Here is a 14,356-nt window from a genome sequence, read left to right as displayed (position 1 = left end):
TCACATGTGAAGTAATGCATGATAAGCCGCATGATCGGAGCATACTCCTCTCGGAGGAATCTGAAAGGAAAGTTCCCTGACAAGTTGTGTATGTATGTTGGCCTGACATATGGCTCAAAGTAAACAAAATCCAACCACTTGCACTTTGGCCACACTTCACCCACATTGGGTATCCCGGTAGCCAGTGAAATAGCCTCTGGAGAAAACACAAAATTCACCCCTGCAAGGGTGACCTGCCCGTCATGAAGGTGTAGAACAAATAACCGGGCCAGATCCCTATGATGCTGAATCTGTGCAAGCCTCTCGCAAAACTGATAGCATGGCATGTACTGAAAGCCAGTCACTGCCAATGGGCAAGCCTGCAACTCTGCCAAGGATGTGGGCTCTTCTCTCTTGTGGTGACCACCCTTGCCACCCTTACGAGGCCTCCACTGTGTCTCAACCTCCGTGGATGAAGATCGGTCATCACCTTGCTCATTAGTCTCAGTGGCTGACATGATGTTATTGAGCAAGGTGGAACAAATAAGCCAAGATGACTGCTGCCCTGCCTGCAAAAATGCTGAGAAGTATGCTGTTTTCAAGGGGAAAAATCATGAGGGAAATGTTAGGGGAGGGAATTTACATAAGGAAAGGGAAAATATATATAAACAACAAGTAACTTTGAAGGAAATAATCAGATAATGTCAAATATGTCATTCTATCTCTCATCATTTGCAAATAAATACTTTATTAGGGAAAATAGGTGTTATGATCACCAAAGGAAAGGACAATATAAATTTTCATCATGGAGAGAATGAGGGCATGATCATCAAGGTATGAGGTAGCATCAACCACAAGCAATTAACAGGCTGCTCCTTTTTTATTTTGTCTTTGAATGCTTTTCATGAGCATACTTTGTTTTTTCAACATTTAAAATGGCCATTGATGCTTAATGGGAAACAGGGATCTTTACTTATTTGATCATAGGGGAGGGGAAGGGTTTTTATGACAGTTTGAAAGGGAAAAGGGATATTTTGTATAAAGGGTATTAGGGAGATGGAGGGAGAAAGGAAATTAGGATTTTGGGACTGGGGAACACATTAACAATCTCTGCCAACTATACTTTATAACAACAGTTCTTTTAACAATGCTCGCAGCTTCATGAATGCTTTTTGTCATAGGTGAAATAAGGTTTCATTTACATGCTTTGACAAAGGGAAAGGGATTTCAATTGCATAGGGACTTTTTAGGAAAAGATAGAGCAATTGAATTAGGGTTTTGGTGAAGGGAAGGGTAGGAAAACAGAGTTTTGGGATTAGGGAGATGTATCATGCCCTTGTGCAAACCCTAGCATAGCAAGTTGTTCATTTTGACCACTAGTACATTGATAAACTTTGTCATGGACACTCCCACAGCTATCTAACCTCTGATATTTATACAACAACATATCTTTTTTGCTCATATCTTTTACTAGGCTATGCATAATTACATTACTCTGTTTTTCATGATATTCATGTGCATGCCTCTTTCCATCATATTTTTTCTTTTCAAAATGTTTCTTTTCATTTTTTGCTGTGTTTTTTACATATATATTTGCTGTGTGACATAGTACTAGGGTTTTGGTAGGTTTGTATGGGAGAAATTAGGATTTGAATAGGGTTTTAGGGAGGGATTAGGGTTTTTAGGAAAGTGAATTGGGGTTTAGCATTACTTGCAAATGAGATTGAATAAATTAACACTCTGACATTTGTGCATAATGATGGGAAACCATGGAGGGAAATAAAGGAATAAAAAACCTTGAAGAACAAACAATAACCCTAGCATAATGCTTGCAAAACAAACAATCACTTAACCTATCTTTTCATTAATTTCTCATGATAAAAATGACCATAATCATCCATTGAATCCATGGCACAATTATTAACAATGCAAAGGAGGCCTACCTCAGAGAATTCACGAGCAATCACAAAAAGTTTTGAAGTTTTGATGCGTTCTGGAGCAAGCTGGCCGAGTGGTCGCGCACCAGCCTCGAGTGGTCGCGCCCCCCTCGAGTGGTCGCGCCCGACCAATTTAACACAGAGAATTGGCGCTGGAGTGGTCGCGCACCTCCCAGGTGGTCGCGCACCCTGGTGGAGTGGTCGCGCACCCTCAGAAAGCCTGAAAACTGCTGAAACTTATCAAATTCACCCTCTTGCCTCTCTCCTTGTGTTTTCTTGCCTTCAAATGCACAATGAGTCTCTTTTGAGAGGGAATTGGCCTTTATATGCTCACATTTGAAAAAATTAACTTGAAAAACCCACTTTATAATGTTTTCACTTTTGCATTCTTTTTAACTCTGTTTTTGAGTTGATTTTGTCCTGAAATTAGCTTTTTGAGGCGTTTGACTCCGTTCTTTCTGTAGGTTGACCATCTGATGGACTGTGGCGAATGAACCAGGGTTGTTGCCGGCACTTTTGAAAACTTTTGAAAATTTCTTTATTTTTACAAATTTCTCATGACCTTGAACTTAAAAACAGGGTTTTTAAATCCAAGGCATTAAATGACCTGTAGCTGATGAAAATAACAATGAAACATATGTACATACCTCCTTCTGGCTTGCTGGGCACTCACTGAACTTGAACTCATGACCTTGCAGTGATAATGACTCAAAACCCTAGACCTAAGACCTGGGACCTCAAGACAAAAACAAACATGACTCAATTTCATTGTGGTATGACCTGATCCAGCAAAGCCAAGAAGGGAACAAAGACCAACCCTCCATTCAGTTTTATGGCATGCCTAGCGGGATGCAAAACTGACACTAATGAGACACCTACCTATGCATATGCAAAGAGCTATTGATCACTGATGGAGGGCTCAAGACCGACACTAACAAAACCTACCATGGGTCGTTGGATCTATGCAGGGAATGATCGAGGATGGGTGCGTAAGGGGAAGTTTTACACCAGAGGGCCCCGCCATATCTTTTCGGGCATATGTAAAATAACCCAAGGTCCAAAACTTTGGATAAGGGAATACTTCAAACTTTATTACATAAAAATATTTATTTACCTATTCTAATGCTATATAAAATTGAATGTGGGTGCATTTAAGTATGCAAACCCATTCAATTTTATTCTAAAAGATAAATACTATTTATTTCAAACACTAGACTAATCTAATCAGCTAAATTAATCCAGATCAAACAGTCGGATTAATATTATTCACCTATTTCTATCTATCTAATCTTAACCAAGATTAAACTGTTTGGTTAAGTTATTAACTTTAACCTGATTGACATAAATTGAAAACAGCTTGAGCATGACTAAACTGTATGTCTCAAACAGAAAGGGATTGTGGCATTTTAAACAAGTTGCACACAATTTCATTTATTTATTCTTTTACAAAGCCAAAAGGCTAGTAGTGGCACTTAAGCTAGCATCACTTTCAGGTTTATTCATTTTTTTGTGGGGTTCATTTATCATTTCTTTTCTTTTTTTGTATTTATACCCTCTTTTCATTTTTCTATCTCTTTTTTTGGAAATCATTTGCAGAAAGCTATATTATTTACAATCGGAAATATTGAGAGCAAATACTAAATTATTATTGATCCTACAAATTATAGGACCCTAATAGTGGCTCCAGCTAGGGATGGCACTTCCTGGTGAAGTGTCAAGAACACTGTAGACTGGTAGCCTTGAGTCCTTATCTTCAATATTTACTGCATCTGAATTTTCTATTTTCTGTAGTTATGGTGGCAAAATGTCTCAAAGCCCAGGGCCTTCTCCACGGGCTTCAAGTTTGAGATATAAGCTACCCACTCATGACAATACAAAAGTAAATGGTATCAACAATGATTGTGATAAAACACTCTGTTAGTCCTGAAAAACGTAATGTTTGAGCATCCTACCATTGATAGGTACTCTAGGTATTTATGTTCCATATATGTTCTTAAAAAAAAAGGCATTGTTACCTCGGTAATAATCAATAATGTAAGGTCCCACCCACAAGTTGTCGAACTTACCATGCTTTCCTTTTTCTTCCCTTCTAGAATCCCATTTCATAACATGATTACCAATCTGAAAGTCATCAACTTTTGTCCTTCAATCAAATGTTTGATGTTGTCTTGAATCAATTGAGTTCTATTATGAACTGCTTTTCTGGTCTGATGAAAATGGATGGTCTGGTTTATTCTCCTCTGTAAATCATTTGTTTCCACCTCCAAATCTTGCATCATCTTTAAAACAGGAATTCCCGCAGAGATTGGAAAAACTACATCTATCCCATAAACTAGTTGATATGTAGACATGCTTATTGACTTTTTGGTAGTAAGTCTACATGCCCATAATGCATTAACCAGCTTGATATGCCATGATTTTTTATTGTCCTATAACAACCTTTTGATAATTTTAACCAAGATTTTATTAGATGATTTTTCCAGTCCATTTCCCTGAGGGTAATAGGTTGTATAATGTCCCAATTTTATCTGATATTTGTTGCAGAAACCTATCATACTTTTTTACTTGAAAGCTGCAACATTGTCAATAATAATCTTCCTAGGGCAACCAAATCTAGCAAGGATATTGTTTTCTAGGAACTTAATTATGACTGCATCAGAAGCTTGTCTGTTAGGTATGGCTTGTATCCATTTTGTAAAGTAATCAATGGCTATCAGAATCCACTTATGTTGGGTAGATGAGGCAGGGTGGATTTATCCTATGAAGTCAAGGCCCCATTGTTGAAAAGGGCTTTCAACAGATATAGGCCTCAAGGGTAAAGGCAAAATATTCTTCTTACCTTTGAATATTTGACATTTGTGGCATAAAGTAACTTTCTTTTGGATATCAGAAAATGGGTGGGCCAGTAAAAACCTGCCCTCATAATCGTATACAGAGAATAACAGTGGAAACAATTAGATTTTAGATGATAAAAATACAAAGAATAATAGTGGAAACAATAGTGATAATAAGAAAAACATCACTATTAATCGCGACACAAGAATCCTGTGAAAAGTATTTTTATCAATGGTGCTCCGGCAGCGTGGAAAAAGTACAGTGCTTGATAAAAAGAGTTACAATGATCAGGAACCGACCCTCAATACTTCGTTTGAATGAAGTATTTAAACATAATTTGCAAAAAATATTACAATTAATGCCCCATTAACATGGCATTCTATTATTAACTTCAAACTAACAGAAATGAAATAATGCGACCAAAAGAGGTGAATTTAACAAAGTGATCTGGACATCTGGCACTGCTTTGGTGGAGAATAGTTGCTGAGTGGCCACTATTTGGGTGTTGCGTTGGTGAAGTTGGCCCTTTCTTTAATCCTGGTATTAACATGATTTATCCCACTACCCCTCATCTGGAATGATAATTTTTGTTGCCTTGTGGTAGATCTCATCTACCTCGGTATACCGAGCGAATGTGGGTTTTACTACAAAAATGTGCTTTATCTCACGCTGGATGAAACTCATGTTGCTAATAGCTTCATAAAAAGCTCTCCATGTCATAACACCTTTAATGTGGGAAGACTTGGTCGTATCCTTTGCAATGTCTTTCATCTTCTTCATATAGTCTTCCCTGGTCACCAACTTGTCATTGATTTCAAATAAAGAAGGCAAGCCCTTCTTATTCAATGCTTCTATTCTGGTGAAAAACCTATTAACTACTACCTCCAAAGTGTGACATTTCTCTGTCAGTTGCACAATCAAATTTTTTTTTGTCAGAACTTTCTTTACTTCTAATATTGTTTTTGTTATGTCATCTACTCCCAAATCATCCAATTCATATCTATTTTTAGAGTTGATAAATTTGATAATGTGGTTGGTTGTGGTAGGCATTTCTCCCAATTCAGTGTTGATAGTGGAAATGGCCTGCTTGGCTTTCTCCATCATCTCTTTCTGCTCAAATATAATCTAGATAAAAGGCCAGATTTCATCCATTGCTTCAATAATATTGTTACAGATAATTTATTTAACTTGGGCCAGTGTGTGGCCAACATAGGACTCAGTTGTTGATTTCCTCCATATTTCTATCTAGTTTTTAGCTTTTTGTAGCTTTGTTGCATGGAAAGTTTCAGTATTTTTATTTTGGTCTTGTAGAAGATTGACTTGAGCCTGCAATATTTTAATTTCTTCTATTTGGAGAGACATGTTTTCCACTGCACTTGCCAACTGATCTGCAGTAGCCCCTGTGTTTGTTGTAGAAGATGTAGTTGTAGGAATTGTTGTGATAGGCAGTGCTTCCAAAGGGACAATAGCCATTTTGGCAGCTTGATCCTTTTATTTGATTATCTTTTCCATCTATGTCTCCATTTGCTTCAACTGTGCACTCTGCTCCATGATGAGCTTCATCATTTTTTCCTTTTGTGACTATGTTTCTTCAATGTCCTTGGCCAGAGGATCTTTAGTGGCTGGTAATTTCAACTACTTCCTTAATTCTGCTATGTCTGTATTCTTTTTCCTTACGAACTCTTCTGAAGAATTGATATTTGCAGGATCATAACCTACTTTGATCACTAAGTACTCCAAAGCTTTGATCCTTGTGTCTTTGGAAAGTGCATAGACTTTATCCATCTTCAATTGTGACTGGAAATTAGCTAATGTAACTTGCAATTTAGACAAACTCATAGCACTGTTAGTGAGAGTGGATGAAATCATTTGACCATTCTGCTTGTGCATCTCCATTTGGTCAATGGGAAGTATGTATTTCATATCAAATTCAAATGATATCTTCTTGTAGTCTGATGTTGCCTTGGGTTGGGGAATTTGTGCTTGGAGGAAGGCCATTTTCCTTTTGCCTTTCTCTGAATCAAAGGTTGATAGCAGCCTATTTTGAGAACTGGAAGGATGCTTCCAGAACTAATTGTATGTATTGATCTTCAAGGCCTCATTTCTTACTTTAATCTCCTTGAATATATCAAATATACTCTTTTCTGTCTCCCCTCTAGTAGATGTGCTAGTTTGCATAACCTATTGCTAATCTTGTGAAGTTGTCGAGGTAGTGAGAGAAAGAGTGGTCTAATCACCCACTAATGAGGAAACAAGTGGATCTTTAGGGGTGATAATATTCTCTTTCTCTTAATCCTTGTTTAGGCTTAGTTTGGAATGTAACTTGGCCTTCTTCCTATACATGATTTTGAAGCCTTAACTGGAAATCTTAGTCACTGAAGGTGACTCTTCTTCTCTATCCTTGTTTGTTGTTTTCTCCTTTGTGATAAGATTTTATCCCGTCGAAGCGAACAAAAACTACTCCTTTGCCTCTTTTCGATTGTTCTCGGTCCATTCTAACTAGTTTTTATACTTTTCAATCTTTGGTATGGTTGTGTGAAAATAAGCAACAGATTTGTTCTCTACCCTTAACTTATTGATGAACCTTAATGGATCATATGATCATGTGAAACTGAGACTGAACTGCATTTCTTTTAGCAACTTATCTGCTTCTTCACATGCTGCCCTATTGTTGCAAATAAAAGGCTCTATCTGTGTTTTGATTTTGAATTGGGATTTCTTCTTGGCAGCTACAAAGTGAATCTCATTCATGTTAAGCATTTTATTGATGTATTATAGAGAAAAAATCCTCATTGGGAGGAATTTTTGCAGCTTTTAAGGGGCAATTTCACATCCAAATATCCTCAGCTCTTTGTAATTCTGCTAAAGGTACCAATCCCCTGTCTGAACTTGGTCTGATAAATGCAAGAAATTTATGATTTCTTCATTGATTCTTGGCTTTAACCTGTTGTTTAGGAGACTGAGTGATGGATGTACAAACATCTCTATGAATTGTTTGTATGAATATTTATTTTGTTCCATCATCACCAACGTAGTTCAGAAGATGATTGATTATTGATTCCCTTCTTCATCTAACTTTTGTAAGGTAAGCTTGAGGTTGTCTCCCTGAAAATATAAAAACATGTACACTAACACATAAGCATATTAAAATACTTCCTCAATTTGGAATTTAACAAAATATTCATGGATGGAATCTGCAAGAAATTGGCTAAAGTTGAACAAGATGGAAGGCTTGGAATTTATACAGAAAATGGAAAGAAATCCTATGATTGCCTCATCTACCCAATGATCTGAGTAATAGCAAAGGAGGTAGGAGATGATTGCGACGATTTTCTTTGTTCTCTTGGGGAAAATAGAGGATGGATATGGAGGATTTTTCTTGGGTAATGGGGCATCTTCAGTCAAGAAAAGCTCAAGGGTTTTGGCTCTTTTAGCAAAGTTTAGTTTTTTTATATAATTCAACAAGTGCTTCATGAGAAAAAGGGGTGGCATTCTCTGTTGTAGGAGCTTGCATCATTTCATCTATAGCTTTGGGAGTGATATTAAACATAATTTCTCTAGTAGGGGCAATAATAGCTCTTTGGTTGGGTAGATAGAAAGCATGACATTTCCTGATGAATTCAAGGGTGCTGTGGGTACGGGGAAAGATATAGTCAGGAAAATTGGATTCCCACAATTGAATGTCATTAGATTTATCTATAAACTTGTCCTCAAGCCAACAATACATCTCAAACAGATCAAATTCATAGAGGGTTTCGTGAATTTTATAGTCTATTTATACCAAAGGGATGTGGTGAAAATCAATGGGAAGGTGGATTAGAGGACTCATGGGTTCCTCTTGTCCCTTTTCTATCAGAGGCATGATTGGCTAAATTGAGAACACTAGTGAAATTTGGATGGTACAGTCTTAGAGTGTGCAGAGAGGACTTGGGATTTGCAAACAAAAACAAAAATAATGGCCCGAAATTCAGTTAGCTAGCAATATCCCCGGCCAGATGAAATTGTTGCAGTTTGGACTAGCACACATGTAATAGATGAATGGCAATAGCAGTGTATCAACTTAGCAACCAACAAATGGGTGAAAGAAAGGATTTTATAAATTTTTTGGCTTTCCCATTGATGGTGGCGCGGGTTCGTTGGATTAATGGTTAAGCAGATTAATTTCTTAACAGATTAATTTTGGAGGGAGTGGATGTGATAGGTGGAGCAACGGACATATGATGTGGTGACGGGTGACTAACGGAAGCATAATGGAAAGGGTAGTGGTATCATATGAGGAAGAAACCACTTTTAGGAAGGGGAGGGGGGGGGGGGGAAGGTGGTTAATGGTTTCAGCCAAGGGGGGTGTGAAATCATGTGGTGGTGACACATTGCGGTGGGTGCGGTTTGAATACCACCCATTTTCGACCCCCCCCCCCCGACGGTAAAGTTCAGATGGTGAGGGGGGACAAAACACAAGATGGGTTGTTGGATGTGACGAGGCGAGTGCGGATGATGGGAATGGTGGCAGGATATTAACGTGATTTGACAGGGCACTCGATGAGGTAGGAAAAAGTATTTAATGCATAGCGGGGAAATGCTTGGAGTGTATTGTGGGGTAGGGGAGTGGATGAAATAGATAGCGGAGGAATGATTTTTGGGTAACAAAACTTAGGAAAAGGGAATAATATATCGAATATCATCTGATACACCGAACTTTAGAGTCAAACTCTAATTCCTTTGCTTTTTCTTCTGCACATGAAAATAATTTTTAACATTTGGTTTAGGATTAAATCTTCATGTTTTTCCTCTAATCACAATAGTGCTTATATCAACCCTTTCTCATTTCAATTCTTTTTTTAAGTGAACATTTTCTCTTCTTGCTTTGAGGGGCGCATTTAGACTCGCAAACCCAAATCGTTTTTCTTTTATGAAAATGTACCTTATCTTATCACTCACGTCACCATTGATTCAAGTTAAAATGTTGAATCAATTTTATTTCTACCTGGCTACTGATTTACCAAGATTAAAATATTGGTAAATCTTCATTCACTAAAATATTGAACATAAATTTAAATGCGTTCAATCATGATTAAACTGTATGATTTGAACAAAACTTTAGTTAATGTGGCATCCAAGAACAATTTGCACACAACCTTATTTAATAATGAAATAAAAGATATAACTTATCAGTAGTGGCACTTAGACTTGCAAGACCTTCTGTATTATTTTCTATTTTTTCTTTTGTGGGGTTCTTATTTCCTTTTTTTTTCTTATTTATTTTTTAATATACCCTCTTTTAATTTTCCTTTTTCATATTTTTTAGAAATCATTTGAATATTGAAATTTATGTACAATATGAAATTACAAATACAAAATACTCAATCACCTTGAGATCCTATAATTTGTAGGACCCTAAGAGGAAGAATGCCTTTTCTACCTTATTGGGATTCCTTCCAAGACATACATTCTGAAATTCTCTTATTGATCTCTTCGTATTCTAATCTCTGATCAACCACTTGATTGGTTAATCTATCACTTGTTTCACAATATGGATTGACCAATGAGATTTTTTGGCAGAATACTTCTTGTTGTTGTGAAAAAAAAGAGTTCAATTCAAGTGCATCTTTAATGAATTCCTTTGTTTGAGGGTTGTCTTTGAGTTTATCCATTAAAGCCTACATTTGACGAATCTTTGAATCCTTTTCTGCAATGTCTGTCTGATGTTGTAATCTCATTTGTTCAAATTATTTCTAAAGTTGTACCATTTGCATCTCTGCTTTCCTGTTGGTGCTTTTTCTCTCTTGTTCAAGTTGTTGTTCTAACAAATGAACTCTTTCTTCTCTTTCTTTAAGCAAAAGTTCAACTTTTGTTGCCTTATCAATTGTTGCAGTTACATGGGCGCCAACAAATTGTGATATCTTTGTAAGATTTTCTGATGGATCGATGGGGGTGTCTTTCCATACTACCTCCATTGATTCACTTCCAAGAGTTGTTGATGTTGATGCATCCAATTTTATTTTCTTCCTTTGCCTCTTTACTACAGCCCTATGTGTTGGGCTGTAGAATATGTCCAGTGGGGGTATTTCCTCAATCTTTAAAACAATTTCTTAAGTTGGGTAGGCCAGGATAATTTCAATATATTGAGTAGTTGTAACTCCTTATATTGTTGTTTCTGGGTTTATAACATGTTAAGCGTGTTGTGGAGTCTAAAATCCAAAAGTTCCTTCAAGACTTGTCTCTGCTTGTAGCACTTGGAGCTTTTTATTAAATTTCTCCCATTCTTTATCCAAAGCAATGACTTTGATATTTTTTTTTGAACCTGTGTAGAGCCAGTCTCCATGTGTTCCTTAGCCAAGGCCTTTTTTGTTGTTTCTTAAGCACTTTCTTCTGTGTCCTTCTCAGGATCTTTCTTAGGGCTTTCTTCCTTATTCTGAGATTGGTGTTCAGAGTCTTCTGAACCTTGAACTGAATTTTCTTGAGATTCCTCATCATAATTATGCTTGGAAATTTCCTCCAGGCTTACCCTGGGAGTAGGTTCTCTTATTTCTTCAATCTGCAATAGGCCCAAAGGGACCTTTGTTAGTCTTTTATCATGTAGATGTGGAAGTGGTTGAGGTCTGCTAGGCTCAATTTTATTGATGCGAAATGTAAGACCTGTGAAAATGTCTTAGCTACCTCAAAGTGATCATCAAACTCATCATTTTCATGAATAAATTGTTTGATTTTGACCATAGTAGTGAAGTTTCGGGCAACCTTATTAGGGTCATACTGTCTACCTGACACAATAGCCAGATTCAAGGATGTGATGTTCTATATCTCTTTTTCCGCATTCCCATAATCATGTAATGCGAAAGCACCACATTGCACTGGGAAGCTCGGTCAGATGAATTTCTTCTGTTCTTTGAGGGTTTTGGTAATACCATCCCCCACTATTTGGTAGGAAATCTCTCTTGCCAATAATTTATCCAGAACATAAAATGGAAGAACATGCGGAGTTGTAATACTCCCAAAAAATATTATATAAGTAAATAATTCCTCGCCAAACCATCTTGCCATCGGCAAGATGTCTGTTTTAGCTTCCTCTGATAGCCTGGGGGATTTTTTTTATCAAAATGGTTTCGTAACTTGGCAACATAACTCCATTAACTATTTTATAAAAATGGGAGCTAAAATGTGATTCCCACAAAACTTTATGATAAACATCGATAGAAGTAGGGTCCTGTAGAGTCCATTTCTAGCCCATGTTTGGAAAATATGAACAAAAACATATAGCATCCATGACATAAGCACTCATGTAAAAGGGAGGGATAACTTGAGAGCAGAAAATTCTATTGTGTCTGTATTCTCTAATAGCCATAGCCAAATTGTCTGAAAAAATATTGCTCCAATTCGTAATTATAGCATTAACCGCCGCATCAATCAATGGAACCCATTCAATAGAAAACTTGGTAGTGTCAGCATTTCCAAATAGCCTACACAACATTGCGGCTGCAAAATTATGTGGGGTTGACAGAGGTGAAATTGGGTACATACCATTTTTCTCCCGCCTGAACTTGTTGGAGCCAAACCTCCAATTCTGCATGACGTCCAACGGGTCTTCATTTTCTTTGGAAAAATACTCAATAAAAGCTTTATCATAGAGCTTCTATGGCTCTGGAAAATGGTACATTTGGCGTAAATTATCTGGTTTAAATGACCCCATGACTTCATGCCTGGAATTGTTGAATGTTCTATTGAGATATCCACATTGTCAATGATCCATTTTACCATATCAGTGTATGGCAAGATTTTGGGCCTTGCAGCTATCCTGTTGGTGGGCTCCAGTATTGTAGCAATAATGCTACAACTCCTGGAGCTTACTTCTCTAATTTTATCAATCCGGTAGTTCGTAACAAACTTGGAAGCGACGGTGTTGTATGCACAAGTACTAGCTCTTGTCGCAGCTGTCACTTGGTCAACTGGCACAAGTCCTCTAGGGGCTCAAGCCAACTTCTATGAGCTCTCAGAAGAAGCTTTTTAACTGAAGGACGAAAGCTAACTCAAAGGAAGCTAATCTATTTGCAAAAAAGAACTGAAAGCCAACAAGAAATGCAAACCCTAGCAAACCCTAATTCTACCAGCTAGTCCTACTGATGCAAAGGTGGGAATGCAAATTACTGAAAGAGATGCCATTACTTCTAGGGAGGTGAGGTGCATGTGTCTAGACTACTTTGATCTGAAGAGAACATTTTTTTGTATTTTTGTTTCAATTTGTTGGAATTATTATGCATGTGCTTCTAACTGGATCTTTACTGTGCAGGGGTAGATCAAGGGGGAAATGCTTGGAAGAGGTCAGGAAGGCTCAGAGAGGGTCTAAGGAGTCCCTAACATCCTTTCAGAGAGTTTCACAAAGTTTGGATGCCAAGCAACCATGTTTATGAGCTTCTACAGGAAGTCTGCAGGGGTTCTACAGGATGTTCAGAATTTCTACAGGAAGTTCAGTAATTCCTACAGGATGTTCTACAATCAGATTTTTGGGTGATGGATGAGTGGAAGAGGCTACATGGGTGGATAGGGAGGTAGGAGAGGGGTTTGTAATGCCTTAGTGACAGAGAGATGAGATGATGAGGGGGTGTGCTAAGCTGGTTTGTCTAAAGGAGGGTAGAGGGAATCGAAGGCCGAAGAAGGTAGAATAACGAGGGTAATAGAATAGTTGAGAGACAAGGGGTCTGATTGGGAGATGAGCAGTCGGCCTGGGCACGGCTTAGAAGGACAAGAGAGTGAGGGAGTAGCGCTGCACAGTGTAAACGAAACAAATCATCCACGTCCTGCACATAACCGAAATGTTATTAACTTATTCTAACTGTTTAATAAAACTAATGAACATCGACGTTATTCCTAAGGAGAATCATGCATGGTACTGAAACAAAGAAACATTCCAAGAGATCTGAACGCATGGACACTTCTTCAAACGAAAATATTACACCACAGATTGCATGAACGTGTAAACCAATGGTTTTGGTGGGCAGCACTGTCTGCAATTCCAGCCCCTAGAAAGAGGTGAAAATGAGTGTGCAAGTAACCCTTTTCTGGAACCTTTATCAACTCTAATCTCTTCAATTTATTCTAAACAACTAAAGCAACTATATCTTCTACCAATGACCTACTTAACCACACCAAGAAATCTAACTCAGCAAACTGTGTTTCAAATGCATGTAAAGGAAAAAAACATAATGCTGAAAGAAAGATAACAATACAAAGGAAGGAGGCCTTAGGCTCTCAGGTTGGGCCCAACCCCGAGAGCTATGGCTCCTTTAAGAACTCAGAACTGAACTCAAATCTACTTGCTTTCCATTAAAAGATAATAATCATAAGTCAAATAACATGCCAATAATGGCTACAAAAGAGCAAAACAGAGCTAGCAGCTCATAGTTCAGAATGTGTAACAAGGTTTCAAAAGTCCTTTTCGAAGGCTAAAGCCCTATCATTTATACATCTCGAGGCCCCAAGTTGGCCTCCTAAATCAGTGGGGCTTGGCTGACCAAACTAAGAGTGAACTGCTGCTTCCTCAGAATCCGTTTGGCTGTCTTTAAATCTGGTTGTGGTGGCTACTGGAGCTCGGAGTTGGGGGTGAAGATCCCGAG

Source organism: Pinus tabuliformis, chromosome 3_1 (assembly GCF_031772625.1).
Source record: "Pinus tabuliformis cultivar Carrire ecotype Pingquan chromosome 3_1, CPIR1, whole genome shotgun sequence".
NCBI lineage: Eukaryota > Viridiplantae > Streptophyta > Pinopsida > Pinales > Pinaceae > Pinus > Pinus tabuliformis.
Note: the sequence above shows the minus strand (reverse complement) of the source record.